The 13,817-nt window shown below is 45.0% G+C and overlaps 1 protein-coding gene across 6 annotated transcripts in view; it reads right to left on the bottom strand.

Annotated features, from left to right (window-relative positions):
• TCF7L2 (transcription factor 7 like 2) overlaps window positions 1–13,817 on the bottom strand; it is a 199,248-nt gene that overhangs the window by 171,223 nt on the left and 14,208 nt on the right. The window lies entirely within an intron of this gene.

Below are 13,817 nucleotides of genomic sequence, written 5' to 3'. Positions count from 1 at the left end.
TTTCTTAACCTCCATTGAGAATAAATCATTCCGGACAAGGTCCTGACTGTATCACTTTTGCCCAAGCGGAAGTGTGAACAGACCTGAGTTCCTTATCCACTAGCAGATTCTGTGACCAGGAGAAGTTCCAGCGAGGGGACCTGTGTTGTGGGCAGGGACTCAACTGCAGAGATGCTACCCGCTTCCCCCATGGGTGCTGGCACCCAGTCCTGGAGCAGCTGGCTTCCAATCACAGGCTTTTTAGGCCTCTTGCCCTCGGTAACCCACTAGGGCCACTCGTCTCTGAGGCAAAGTGCAGGAGGAGGGGGCTGTTACACGCTTATTACAAATCCAGACCAACAACAGCCTGACCACAGCAGCCCTAGGAAACTCCCTTATAAAGACAGAAAGAAGTAAGTGTTATTGGGTTCACAAGCCAGAAGCCAGCCCCTCTGCCTTTCAAGGCCGCAAAAGGATGCCTTTTAAAATCTATTTTCTTTAACGAAGTTCGAGGCAATAGACATTTGCCCAAAGAAGAGAGCAGGCCCTACGACTTAAAGGCCACAAATTCCTGTCTTGCTGTCACTAATTTCATGCCCATCAGAAGCTGAATAATTCGAAGTCCAGTCTCCCGATTGGTTTTTTGTCTGCCCTCCCCAGGGAGATAAATTATGTCACAAAACAGACTCTTCCACCCTAGGGCTCTTCAAAAGGTACTCTGGCCTCCTGACTCGACCCACTCTCTTACGGGAGAAGTCACTCAAAGCCAGATTCTTTTGTCGGCAAGAGGGGAAGAAAAAGCAGAAAAAGGTGTGTGACACAATTCATCACCAACTTGTCACCTCGGCAAGAGTGTTAACAGCAGTGTGGCCAGGGTGATCCACTGTCCCCATCTGCCTGGGGCCGATGGGTTTCCTGGGACACCCAAATGGTAACAGTAATCACACCACGTAACCTTTCTCGTGGACCAAGCGCTGGACTAAATCTCCTCGCAGCATCTCACAAAAACCTACACAGTAGGCAAGCCCTCTTATGAAACCCATTCTCCACAGATGCGAAAACTGAGGCACAGAGCCATGAAGCCATCTGCCCAATTTAAAACTTTTCGGCTTTATGTAAAATAACAAAATCAAGAAACAGAAAATGGTGGAAATCAAATGCTGGGATAAAGAAAAGTTCATACATGATGGGAAATTCTGACCGGGAAATTCTGACCTGGAAACTCGTTAATGAGGAAAAAAATATTTCCTGCTAAAGGAGACGAGAGGAGAGAGCAAGGGAATTGGAGGAAATTCAGAGAACAGGAAGATCAATCACAAGTTGGTCTAGATGTTTCCAAAACAGTCCTTAGAGGCATTACATAACTAACACAGAAAGAGAGAGGAGAAGCCCCAGGTGGGGAGCCTGTGACCAGGACAGGAACAATGGCTCTGTAGCCACTTGCCAGGGCATCGGGGCTCCAGGAGAGATCTTCAATCTCAATATTCCTGGAGAAGGCCATGCCCAGGCTCCCTGTCCTCAGACTCCCGCAACCCAGAAGCCCTGGTACCTCTGGTTCCCAAGCAGCCAAGCTGACGCGCCGTGAGGGCAACTAGAAACCACAAACCATGGAGGGAACCAGAAGTCGGTCAAAAGATAAAAATCCACTCTCACGGAAAAAGCAACGATAACAGAACCACGGAGGCCGAAATCAAAACCATATCTGCTTTGCATGGGGCATGTGGTTTTGTGTGTGTGCTTTCTACATGTCAGCTCATCCGTTCCCGTCACGTGCAAGTCACTGTCGGGCTCCTGTAACTGCTATGCAAAACCAGGGACCCGGAGAGAAGCCTTTGGGCCAAAAATTCCAATAAGAGCAGAGGAAGAAAACACTAGATAACTCTATTATTATTATTTTTTTAAAAAAGAAACCTGCCTGGTGGTCCAGTGGTTAGGACTCCACACCCCCAATGCAGGGGTCCTAGGTTCGATCCCTGGTCAGGGAACTAGAACCCACAGGCTGCAACTAAGACCCAGTGCAGCCACATAATAAATAAATAATTTTTTTCAAAAACAGCTGTGGAGGCAGGACACCCACATCAGGCTACAAGGAGGATTTTGGTGCTTTTCCTACACTCTCCTCAAATGACAAAATCATAGCAGGAGTGGCGTGCTTCTGGGGAAATGATAAGTATATTCAGATTTATTTTTTGATGAAGATAAACTGGCAAATGTAACCCAACTAAAAAGCCACCAGAGTGAAACAGCATTTTTTTTTGGTTGCCTTTTTTTGGTGGGGGAGGGGGGCAGGGGACCCCCTCCAAGGAAAAAGGGTCTACCATGTGACTGAAGCTTTTTCCTCTAGAAATCAGACCCTGAGTGGCAATCCTTCAGACACAAATGGCTTCACACATCAGGTTTTCGGTGGGGAGACATTTGTCATCTGCTTTCACTCACCAGTGTGAAAATGTGACAAGTGACAAGTTTTTTAAAAACACAAAACAAAATCGGGTGCACAAACCACATTGGTGGTTTGTTAAACACATCCTCTTGAGCTTGGGGTCATTTTAGAACATTCCTTTAAGTTCTCTTTCACAAAAAAAAACAAAAAAAAAAATTGCCTGCCTACGTTGGGTCAGTGAGGGTTTTGTTTTTTTTCTTTAAGTAACAGGAAAATTCTTGGCTTCTGCAGCAATGATTAAGAAATAAATGCTGCTGGATTCCAAAATAAAAACTAAGTGACTGGAGACCAAGAGGAGAGAAGAAGTGAGATTTGCTTTCGATTTTAAGGATAAGAACCAAACGAAGAACTCTCTAAATCCTGAAACATCTCCTGAACTGTCTTATAGATTGCATACATCAATTAATCTCTTATGGAGAAGTTGATGGCATAAGTTAATTTTTTAATTCTACAGAAAATAATTTTAACCTAAAGAGTTGATATTATCTATTTCATTTTTGTACCATATTTTAAGTATTCCTAGGTCTTTTACTATATAGTTACATCTTAGTATCTAATCAAAATGGCAAAAATGCCCCTTTGCGCACATGACTGCCAGATTTCAGCTCCATTCTGTTCAGAAAGGGACAACTTAGTCAAGAAAGCAACCCTCCAGGATCCTGAAAAGACTTACCCCTAACACGAACAGGCCATTCTACCCACTCGGTAGATGCATTCTTTTCTTTAAGAGTCTATTTTCCAAAAACCCCCTGATTCATTGCCTGCCCAGTGTACACTGTCTATACCCCATCATCAGGAGTATAAATCTTGAAAGCACTTTCGAACCAAAGCAGACAGAGGCCCCCGTAAAACTCACGGAATGCAAGGGATGCTCCTTCTTTCAGTGCAAAGAAACTTCGTTCAGATTCAGAAGCCCATCTTGATGTTTCTCCCAAATTCATTTAGCTACATGACTTATTCTGAAATGACTGGGAGGCCTACCCAACAGGCAGGCCAACCTGACGGCTTCACTGTGCTGATGGGTTTTGGTGGAGATGACAGTTTAAATTATCTCAAAGTGTTCTGCCTAAATTCTACTGCTTAACTAGTTCAGAACATTCAGATTCAGTATTGGGCCATACTGGTAAAGTCTTAATTTTTGATCATCATCCTGAGATTGGTTCTTCAATGAAGTTGAAGAAAGGAAGCAAAATCGTAATAAATTTGCCTCTGGGAAAAAAAAAAGGTTGCCTGGAATGGACACTCAATGTATATACCACAACCATATACAATGAACTGTACCCCAATTACAGAAAAAAAAAAAAAAAAAAAAACAACCTCCTAGGGCTTTAACCTTCATCTACACCAGCACTCCCAATGGTTAGATTTATGGGCTGGGGGCAGGAGTGCACACCCATGAATTTCTTGGCAGTTCACTGCCAAGCTCCTTACACACTCCAGTCTTTCAAATGCTCCTTTCAACAAGCCAAGAGTCCAAGTCCAGTCTACTCCACAAAAGAAAAGAAAGAAGAAAACCCAAAACCAAAAGAGAAAAACCAAACAATAACAGACTCAATGGGAGGCTTTACCAACTCCTCGCAAAACAAAAGGAAGCTAACTAGAGTCTTCTAAGAACACCCTGGACCAAACCAACACGGGGTGGGGGCGGCGGGGGGTGGGGGCGGCGGGGGGTGGGGGCGTGGACATCAGAAATCCAGAATACAAAGTCCTTATAGATCCTAATGAGTCTGACTTGTGGGAACACCAGTCTTTAGCTCTAAATTCTACTTTTCTAAAGTCCAGTGGTGAACACCTCACCAGTAGATACTGAGCACCCCCAACACACAAAGCTGGGTTACCACTCAATAACTATTTTAAAATAATAGAAAAGTTTAAATAGACAAGCCCTTCCAAACTCTCTTCCAGATATGCACCCTATATGCATTTCAGAATACTCACGCCCTCTTCACCGCTTTCCAGTAGAGAATCAAATGCCCCAAGGTTATCAATTTAAACTTAGCTGTTCTTTTTCCTCTCTTTCTCTCTCGCTCTCTTTTCCTCTCTTAAATCATCACCCAAGAACTAGAAAGAGCATTTTCTAGGCTTCCTACTACAAGGCTTGGAGAAACCCACAAGGATGTTGGGGAGCTGGAAACACAGAAGAGGAACCTCAAATTTCCTTTCTATTTTGGACTGTCAGCAGCATTTAGGAAAAACACCTCCTCTCGTTTCCGCTTCACACGTTTTCCTTATTGGTTCATTTACACAGCGCTGCTCTGCGGACGGCAGTTAGTACATTGTTCTGTCATTTCTGCCTTTCCCCGCCATTAGTGCAGGCTGCTGAGACGACACCCCAGCTGCCTCCCCAAGCGGCCAGCAGCATCCGCACATCCCTTCTCTCCAAGCGGTCCCCCCCGTTGACTAATGCTCACCCACACTCATACATCATTCCCAAATTGGTCCAAATGAATTAAACACAGCTCTGCTTAACATTACGAGATTTAAATGGATTTTCTCTCTACAGGTCTGCCCCATAATTGGGTTTATCCATCTTGTTGAAGTACAGTTTACACTTGCTAACATCACGCCAATTCAAGCTACATTTTCTGCTCCAGTGGCAGGAGCAAGGCAGATTTGTCATCGGATCATAACAGGTAATTCAAACAACAATTAGTTTGATGACGGCCCGTATGTCAATGTCTGCTCCCAGCAGCCCGACGCACACTCTCAGCTCTCTGTTCCTCAAGATGAATTGTCTTCACAATTCTTCAATTTCAATCATCAGCAATGCTTACTGAATCAACTTAAAAACTATTGACACAAGACCATCTTCCCTACAGGGTAGCCTCACCAAAGCCCTAGTCACCTTCCTGCCCCGCCAAGAACGGGCTACTACCACACACACATTCATTTTCAAGCCTTGAACAATTTCTGACTGTCAACCACAGTTCTTTATTATTCTAGCGTCACATCGAAACCTCAAAATTCAGGGAGGCACAAGGTTTGGGAACAGAAAGGAACAAATTTGCTCATGCAAGCTCATGTATCTACAAGAAGGAAAATGCTTGTTGAATGATTTTTTTGTTGTTGTTAAGTCCCCAGCAAGAATCCATGACAACTGTCAAAGTCTGAGAAAATGTTATAATCCAGTGGATAACACTACTTGTCATTAAAAATAGTGATAATAAGTTAACTAAACGCCAAGCATCGTGAAAATTAGAAGACAATCACATACATATAAACCAGTCCAACCATGCTTACGCATTGTTTCAGCAATGCCACAGTCATTAAGACAGGGTCCAAATTCATGTGCTGAAGGAGAACTGAAATCAAAACGAGAGATACCTGGGAAAGAAACTCAAGTTTACATAGTGGCTGAAGGCCTATCTCAAATTATTTGGATGAGTACTAAAAAATATACATATTGGCCTCTCATGTTGTGAAACAGGCTGTTTTGGGAAAAAATGCAACCTTATATACTCTGTCCCCTTTCTGCCCACAGTATACAGTATGTAAACACATTCACTCCCCTGCCGTACACCTACTATGGCCCAGGCATTCCTGCACGGCACTCTAAGGAGACAACGAGAAGACAGAACCTCAGAAAAATGTTACAAGGACAAGGCAGGATTTTCAAGTGACATAAGAGAAATGTAAACAGCAACCAACAGGAGTCATAAATCTTTGTTACCCAGCAAAGATAGTCCACGTTATCAAATTTATCATGTGTGATATTCTTGACAGGAAATAAAAAACCTACAATGCATGCCGGAATAAGGCAGATTCAAAATCTATAAACGAGTACTTCACATAGTTCTCAGTTAAAAACAGCTGCTTGTATGTATCAGTCCGTGTGCCACTGCCCTGCCCACCTCATCACAGACCTGATGGTACTTCATCTCCCCACCACCTTCTGAAAACAGGCACTATTATTAACAGCATCATCCCCATTTTGCAGATTAGGAAATGGAGGTCTGGCAGAAACTGGATCTGAACCCAGGTTATCTGACTCCAGAAGCATGAGCTGAACACACTTGTACCTGTCCCTTTAACAGGCAAAGCTAATGCTCCCATAGCCTTAATGGCAGGGTGCTCACTCTACGCTGATAAACTGAGTTCCGTGGTTCTCAACCAGGTGCAATCTGGGCCCCCAGGGGACATTTGGCAAGATCTACAGACATTTTTGGCCGCGGCGGTCTTGTTGGGTGCTAGTGGCATGCAGAGAGTAGAGGCCAGGGCCAATGCTAAGCAAACATCCTGGCATGCACAGGACAGTCTCCTGTGCAACAAAGAATCATCCAGTCCAAAATGTCAATAGAGTGTTGTGGTGGAGAAGCCTGCACTAAGGCGTCATATCTCATCCAGCCCACAAAGACATGCCAATATCCGGCCTGGGCCTCAATCAGCGTAGAAGTTAGTGCAACCAAGTGTCTTTCCGGCTGGCACCTCAAAACACTGTTTTGTGAAGATGGTTCAGAGAGTCCACAAATATTCAGTTCTCATGTTTCATTTGGTACCTTTGCCTACTTTTAGGCTTTACATATTTTTAAAGTCTCACTGTATTATTCATTAAAATATTAACCTGCCAACCTCCCCCCCACCCCGCCCCGCAAAGGTTTTGGCAGAACCTTCAGGAAGAATGGCCTTCCATTTCTGTTTAATAGAAGAGTATCCTGAGATTCCAAGGGAAATGATTCAAAAAAAAAAAAAATTGCAGCCACTTATCAGTCTGACCAGGACCGTGATACCACGCAACCAAACCCAATTCCAGAAACAAATTAAGTGCTAAGCTTGATAAGCCTGCAAATGTCAACCATAACCCACTTAAAAATGTCTGTGCTTAGCTAAACGGCCCCACGATTTTCAGGGGCTTTATAAAAAGCAAATACTATTATTAAGTGCAACTTATAAAATGAAGTTACTAGGAATTCCTGGCAGTCCAATGGTTAGGACTCAGGGCTTTCACTACTAGAGCCCCGAGTTCAATCCCTGTTCAGGGAACTAAGATCCCACAAACTGCTTGGGAGTTTGGGATTGACATGTGCACACTGCTATATTCAAAAGAGATAACCAACAAGGTCCTACTGTATAGCACTATGAACGCCACTCAATATTCTACAATAACCGGAATGGAAAAAGAATTTGAAAAAGCATAGATACATGCACTTTGCTGTACACCTGAAACTAACACAACAGTTTGTCAACTATGCTCTAATATAAAACTGTAAATAAAGGGCTGCAAAAAAAATTTTAATAAAATGAAGTTACTAAGACAATGCAACCAGCTGACTGCCACAGACCAGACCTTTACACCTACTGGCTATGGTCCAAAAGAGGGACACATATGGCTGATGAAAGTTGTTTCCATCCTTTCTGGGTGTGCTCTAGTCAAAAACAAACAGACCTTCTCTCTGTATCCTCATCAGCCCTCTTAGAGGCCATGCAGGCTGGGCCCCAAATGCCTTAATATGGTGGAGAATGAACAGATACAAATATCTCAACTCGTACAAATACAGTGATGCAATTAGAACAGATAGAAGTTAAAAACCAGAAAGTAAAAACTGGACTGTTTTCTTTTATCTGGCCAATGTAATGCAACTGCTCTTGGCTCAGACAAGAGGATAACTTCTCCTTGAAAGATAGATATTAAGCCGAGTTGGACCCCTGGATTCCTGTTCTCAGCCCTGTTTCTACCAAGCAGTGGGAGCTCGGACACACCAATTCACCCCTTTGTGCCTCAGTTTCCTTGTCTTTCAAAGTAGACTCTACCTTTCCTCCCCTCCCAAGAGTGCTCTAGGACCCAAGACGGTTAGCCCCTCTTGAGAGTGCGTCAGAAATGCAGAATCCCAGGCCCCACCCCAGAACAACTGATTCCACATCTGCCTTTTCACAGCAAGGGAAGTCTGAGCAGCACTTAAGACTGCCAGGCCCCTCAGCTTCAGGCTCCCATAGGCCCTCACACAGCAACAGCAGAGTCCCTCCTTCTCTCACTGGCACTGAATAACTCAAAGGACAATAACCATCACCGAGATTACCTGGTAAAGAAACGCTCTCAAAAGAGAAGACTCCCACCACTGAACGGACATCCTTTTAGAACTCTGAACCCAGCCTCTTCTCCCCCAGGGAAAGAGTCAAGCTAAAATAAGCCAACGAACAAACAAGAGATTTTACAGTAGTTGTTCTCATGTATCAACATGCATCAGAATCACCCAAAGAGCGGGCTGGGATACAGATTTCGGCATCCCCCTTGGCGGGGACATTGTCTTTAACGCTCCCCTGGGGACTGTGATGTGAAACCAGAGTTGGAAATGCTGCCCTTGTTCAGTGGGTCTCAAAGTGCTATCATCAGAGAAGGGACATCAATCTTACCTGAAAATCTACTAAAGCTGCAAATGTCAGGACCTACCTAGACCTACAGAACCTGAAACTCTGGCGGGGCCACAATCTGGGTCTCAACAAACCCACCTGGCACTTCCCAGGTGATGCTTGCTCCAATATGCGAAACAGAGACCATTCGTGATGACTGAGGACCTCAAAGGGGTTGAAACCCAGGATTCTGTATTTCGGAGCCCCTCCCAGATGGTTCCTGTGTATACAGCTCAGAGAGCCGGTTCATCACCACCACTTTAGGAACCCCTGAGCCCACTGGGCATTATATTCTGAGCAGAGAGAAGTCAGCACAAGCTTGTGCGGTACAGGCTCTCTCCAGTCTGACTGCCCAGGCTTGAATCCTAATTCCCTGACTATCTATGGGCAAAACATCTCTGGAGTCTGAATCTACATTTCCTGACTCACAAAACAGGGATAATGGTGGTAAAGAGTAGCTACACCATTTGGGTTTCCTTCTGTGTCATTATGAAGAATCAATAAATAATTCGCATCCAGCACTTAACACCAGACCCAACGCGTCGGGAGAATTCAATAAGCAGAAGCTGCTATTACTATCAGCAGTTGCTACTGCCTCTCATCCCTAAGACCAAGCACATCACTGCCCAAGCTGCTCTATCACAAACAAAAGAAATGCCTCTTCAAGAGCCATGCAAAAGTATCTGGTTCTCCTCGAATAATCAGGGGGGAAAAAAGGCCTCAAAAGCTCATCAGAACCCAAGGGCAGTCTAGTTTCTCACTCAAAACGAGAAAAAGTTACCCATCAAATACTCGGCCAGCCGTCAATTTTTACTTGGCAAGAGAAAATGACTGAGCAGCAGATAAGTGATCAATTGACTGATTCAGAAGCCTCTGGGGCAGCAATTCCAAACTCAGAACCCTGATTAAAAATGTAAATCTTCGGACCAAGTGGGGTGCTTATAAATCAGTATCCAAATCATCACTAGAATTGAAGCTCCCAGATGAACTCCCCGGGGGCCTGGCACACACATAATTCACAATAAATATTTCTGAATGAATGAACAAGCCTTCTGAGGTGTGGACTTCAATTAGACAATTAGGCTAAAATGCACCACTACAGCAAATGAATGAATCTTTTGAATAAGTTAAACTGGTAGCCAGAGGCCTTGTCAAATTACTCTAGTGAAATGGCATCTAGGTCTGTCTCTCTCTCTCTTTCACATACATAAACACACAAAAACCGCACTCCTTGTGGAAAGTGGACATGAAGTCTCACAGCCAGTCTGGTGACGGGACTAAAGAACTGGACCAAGAACTGAAGCTGCTTCTCGGGGTTCTTCCTCTTGGCCCAGATTTGCTCCTCAGGGAAGACAGCAAATCCTCAAGAAACCTGAAAGGCCAGGAAACTTGTGGAGCAAGGGAGGGCCTCGAACACAAGAGATGACCGCTTGAAACATGAATTGGGGAAAGGCCAAGCCCTCTCAAACATCCCACCCAAACCCACTGGTACAATTCACTGACCGTTTTTATCACAAACACCAACGACCCAGTAGTGGAGGAAAGAGATGGACTCTGAGCCACAGCACCTCATAACAATGTTAAGACTCAGACAAGACTCTGTGTCAAGTTCATTCAAGACTAAAGGACCAAAAGGGAACAAGGACACTCTCCAACTTGTGTCCTTTTTCTCGCTGGCTCCACAAAGCACCCAGGCTCCGAAGGAGAGTCCCTGGGCCATACTGAATCACGGCAGATGAGTTCTATGACCAAGCAGAAGGGAATGGGCTGGTGGAACTCGGATGGAAGCCTGCAAGCCTGAGGATGAAAGGGAAAGCAACACCCACTGCAGAATTTCCACCGCTCAGCTGTGTAAACAAATAAAACGGCCCATTTCTTCTGGATCCTCTCCTAGTTGTCTTTGTGCACGCACACAGACACACACACACACAAACCACTTCACATCTGAAAAGAAAAACAACCAAGAAAGGTCTACACAGTTTGTTTTTGCTGCGTGTGGAGTTTTTTTTTCCTAACTCACATCTGACTTGGTGTTAAAACATCAACCTTTGGCCAAAATACTCTTAAAACAAAGGCTTAATTGGTTCTGAAGTCGCCCTTTTGAAAAACAAGGGAAGTGTCTTCTGTGGGTCCTGACCTTGATTCCAACACTGCTCATGGGGTTGGAAGGAGTGTGGGAAGAGCTCTCTCTGGGGAGGCAGAGGAGATAGTGCCTAAACAGTTATCCAAGTCAACTGCAGGGTATGCCTGGGAGGCACTGGAAAGGTGGACCCCTGGGTCCACCTCTGCGCTCAGCCTGCACGTTCTCTTCCAGGTTAATAGAGGCAGTGGGAGGAGTTCCCAGGAGCTGAGGCCACTGGAGCTTGGGCAAACTGGCCTCTGACCCCACTAAGATCTTTTTACTGCTCCCCTTCCTATGTATCACTCACATACCCAACCACTACTATGTTGGCGCATTTCAAATAGCATCACTTGAAATCCAGAGTTCAAGTCTCTCTTAAAAGGGCAATGCAAGCGAAGCACGTATTACTCTACAGTCTACTCCTGAGTCTGAACAACAGAACCTAACACATACAGTCCTCCGAAAGATGCAGGTGAGAAAGTAACTAGGGCCTTATATTCGTAACAGAAGGACACAGGAACAAATATCCATTAGGAACCCAAATATCCTAAAGTACAGAAAGGACACTTACATCGTGGAATATTAAGTGATAATTTACAAAAAAAAAAAAAGGGCAAACTCTTCCTACAGGAAATAACAGGGATGAAACCCACACATAATGCTGAGCAGAGCCAGACATGAGACTGTATTCTACACAATCCCATTTCTAAGACGCTAAAAAGGCAGGCAAAACTAATCCATGGTGATAGATGAAACTAATCCATAGCAAGAAGTTTTGTCAGCAGTGGGGGGAAACTCTGAATAAGCAAGACTGCAGGGGAGTTGGTAATACTCTTTTGCAGGGCCCAACAAACTACAGCCTATGGGTCGAGTCTAACCACTGTTTTTATAAATAAAGCTTTATTGAGACCCAGCTACATCTACACCTACTCCCTTAGGTATTGTTTTTGGCTGTTTTCACACACAATAGTAGCGTTGAGACGCTGCCACAGAGATTGTTTGGCCTACAAAGCCTAAAATATTTACTGTCTGGCCCTTTATGGAAAAAGCATTCCACCCCATTCTACCTATTGAGCTGGGGGACGGTTTCATGGATGATCACAGAAGTAAGAATAAGAAGTTCATCCACCTCTCCACTAAAACTCTGTGCACTGTGCTATGCTTCAATAAAACTCTCTACAAGTCCAGAGAATTAAATATCTATGTCTTTTTTTTGAAGGCCTTTGAATTTGTATTTCAATTATATTTGTGTTAACCATTTAGGATGAATACGGCTTCTGTGCTGCTCTTGTCTTTTCAAACTGAGAGGAGCTAGGAGATTCTCAAGAGTGGGGAAGCTTCCAACACATCACTTGATATTGTGTCCAAATCTCTTGGAAGAATGACGCCTTCATAGGATCACTCAGTAGTTGTTGCTTGGTCACTGAGTCACGTCCGACTCTTTGCGACCCCACAAACTGCGGTGTGCCAGGCTCCTCTGTCCTCCACCATCTCCTGGAGTTTGCTCGAATTCATGTCCATTGCACAGAATCACTCAGAAGCCATTCATATAAGCGCTGCACTTGGCCAAGTCCTGAGATTACAGGAGGGACGGGAAGGGAAAGGAGTGGGAATCTCATGTGATACGTGGTGTCATACTACTCGAGGTTATTTTAGGGTATAGCTTAGGAGAGCAACCAGCTCAGCTCAGATTGAAATACAGCATGTATTAAGGCTAAACAGTCTTATATTTCCAGAGAAGAAAATTCTGCCCCGACAAGCACGTCGCATGTAAGCCTTAGTGGAGAATGGGGGATAGGGAAGACATCCGCTCCACTCTGCACCAAAGGAGGGCCATCCTCTTGTTCCACCACGACGTGGCTACTTGGCTGCCATGTGCCTGGGGGACAATTTTATTGTGTCTGAGGTTTCCCCTTTCTTTCCCTTTGCTTCTTTTGTTTTGGTTTGCCATTTAGCCTTTGATGATCAAACTACAATCACAGCTAGACGCCTCTTGGCTTCCCCTTGTCCTGGTCCAGCAGAGACTGGGGGAGAATGAATACGCAAAGGCATGGCGGTGCTGGGTCTCTCATAAAATGTGTCTCTGTTTGCCCACATGGGCATCAGGCCTCGGCAGGGAAGAACAATACTACCTGTTCATGGAGGAATAGTAATGGTTTCAGTCCTCCAAACAATGAGCTCTGTAATTTACTCCATCTTCCTCCTGAGAACGCGCTTCACATGGCCCGCACCGTGCCAGGTGGTTTGGAGAAAGATGAACTGCCCGGTCTAACAAGGGACGCTTCAGCAACGGGTGTAAAGACACAACAGCTGCTCTGGTCTCGGCTCGTCTCCCAGTGACATGGCCCCAGCCAGCCCTTCCACACCAAGATAAGGGTCATGATGCTATCCAACCTCGACAACTCCCACACCCTAGGCAGCAGGACTTCCCAGCACGCTACTGAGATGTCGTGGGCCTCAGGACACTGTTCCTCATCCATTCACCATGGGTTAGGGTTTGGGTTTGTTCTCCATCCAAGCCCTGAGCCGGTACCTTTTTCCGGGAGCAAAATTCACTGTGCTGTTCATCAAAAGGAAGAAGGGTCCCCCAGGGAGAGGACCAGCAAGAACAGCAGCCTTGGAAGCCTCTAGGGGTGGAGGGCCACTATCAAAGAGCTGCACTTCCCCTAAAATACACACATGGGTCAGCAGCACAACTGCAGAAGGAATCAAAATATTTTTAAAGCAAGCTACTGTCACCTTGAAATGAGTACAAAATATTAGAGCCCCAACCGAATAACCGTTTCTGCCGAGCCCTACTTTTCACTGACGGAATAATTCACAATGGACCTGGGGCCAAGGGCTACTGGAAAGTCTTCTCCAGGCAGTTATAGATTTGAAACAGCACAGCTACAAAGACGCAGTGTGGCTGTGGACCACATACGCACACAC

The sequence above is a fragment of the Budorcas taxicolor genome, chromosome 23 (assembly GCF_023091745.1).
Source record: "Budorcas taxicolor isolate Tak-1 chromosome 23, Takin1.1, whole genome shotgun sequence".
Classification (NCBI taxonomy): Eukaryota; Metazoa; Chordata; class Mammalia; order Artiodactyla; family Bovidae; genus Budorcas; species Budorcas taxicolor.
The sequence above is the reverse complement of the archived record's forward strand: the minus strand, read 5'-3'. Positions and strand labels throughout refer to the sequence as shown.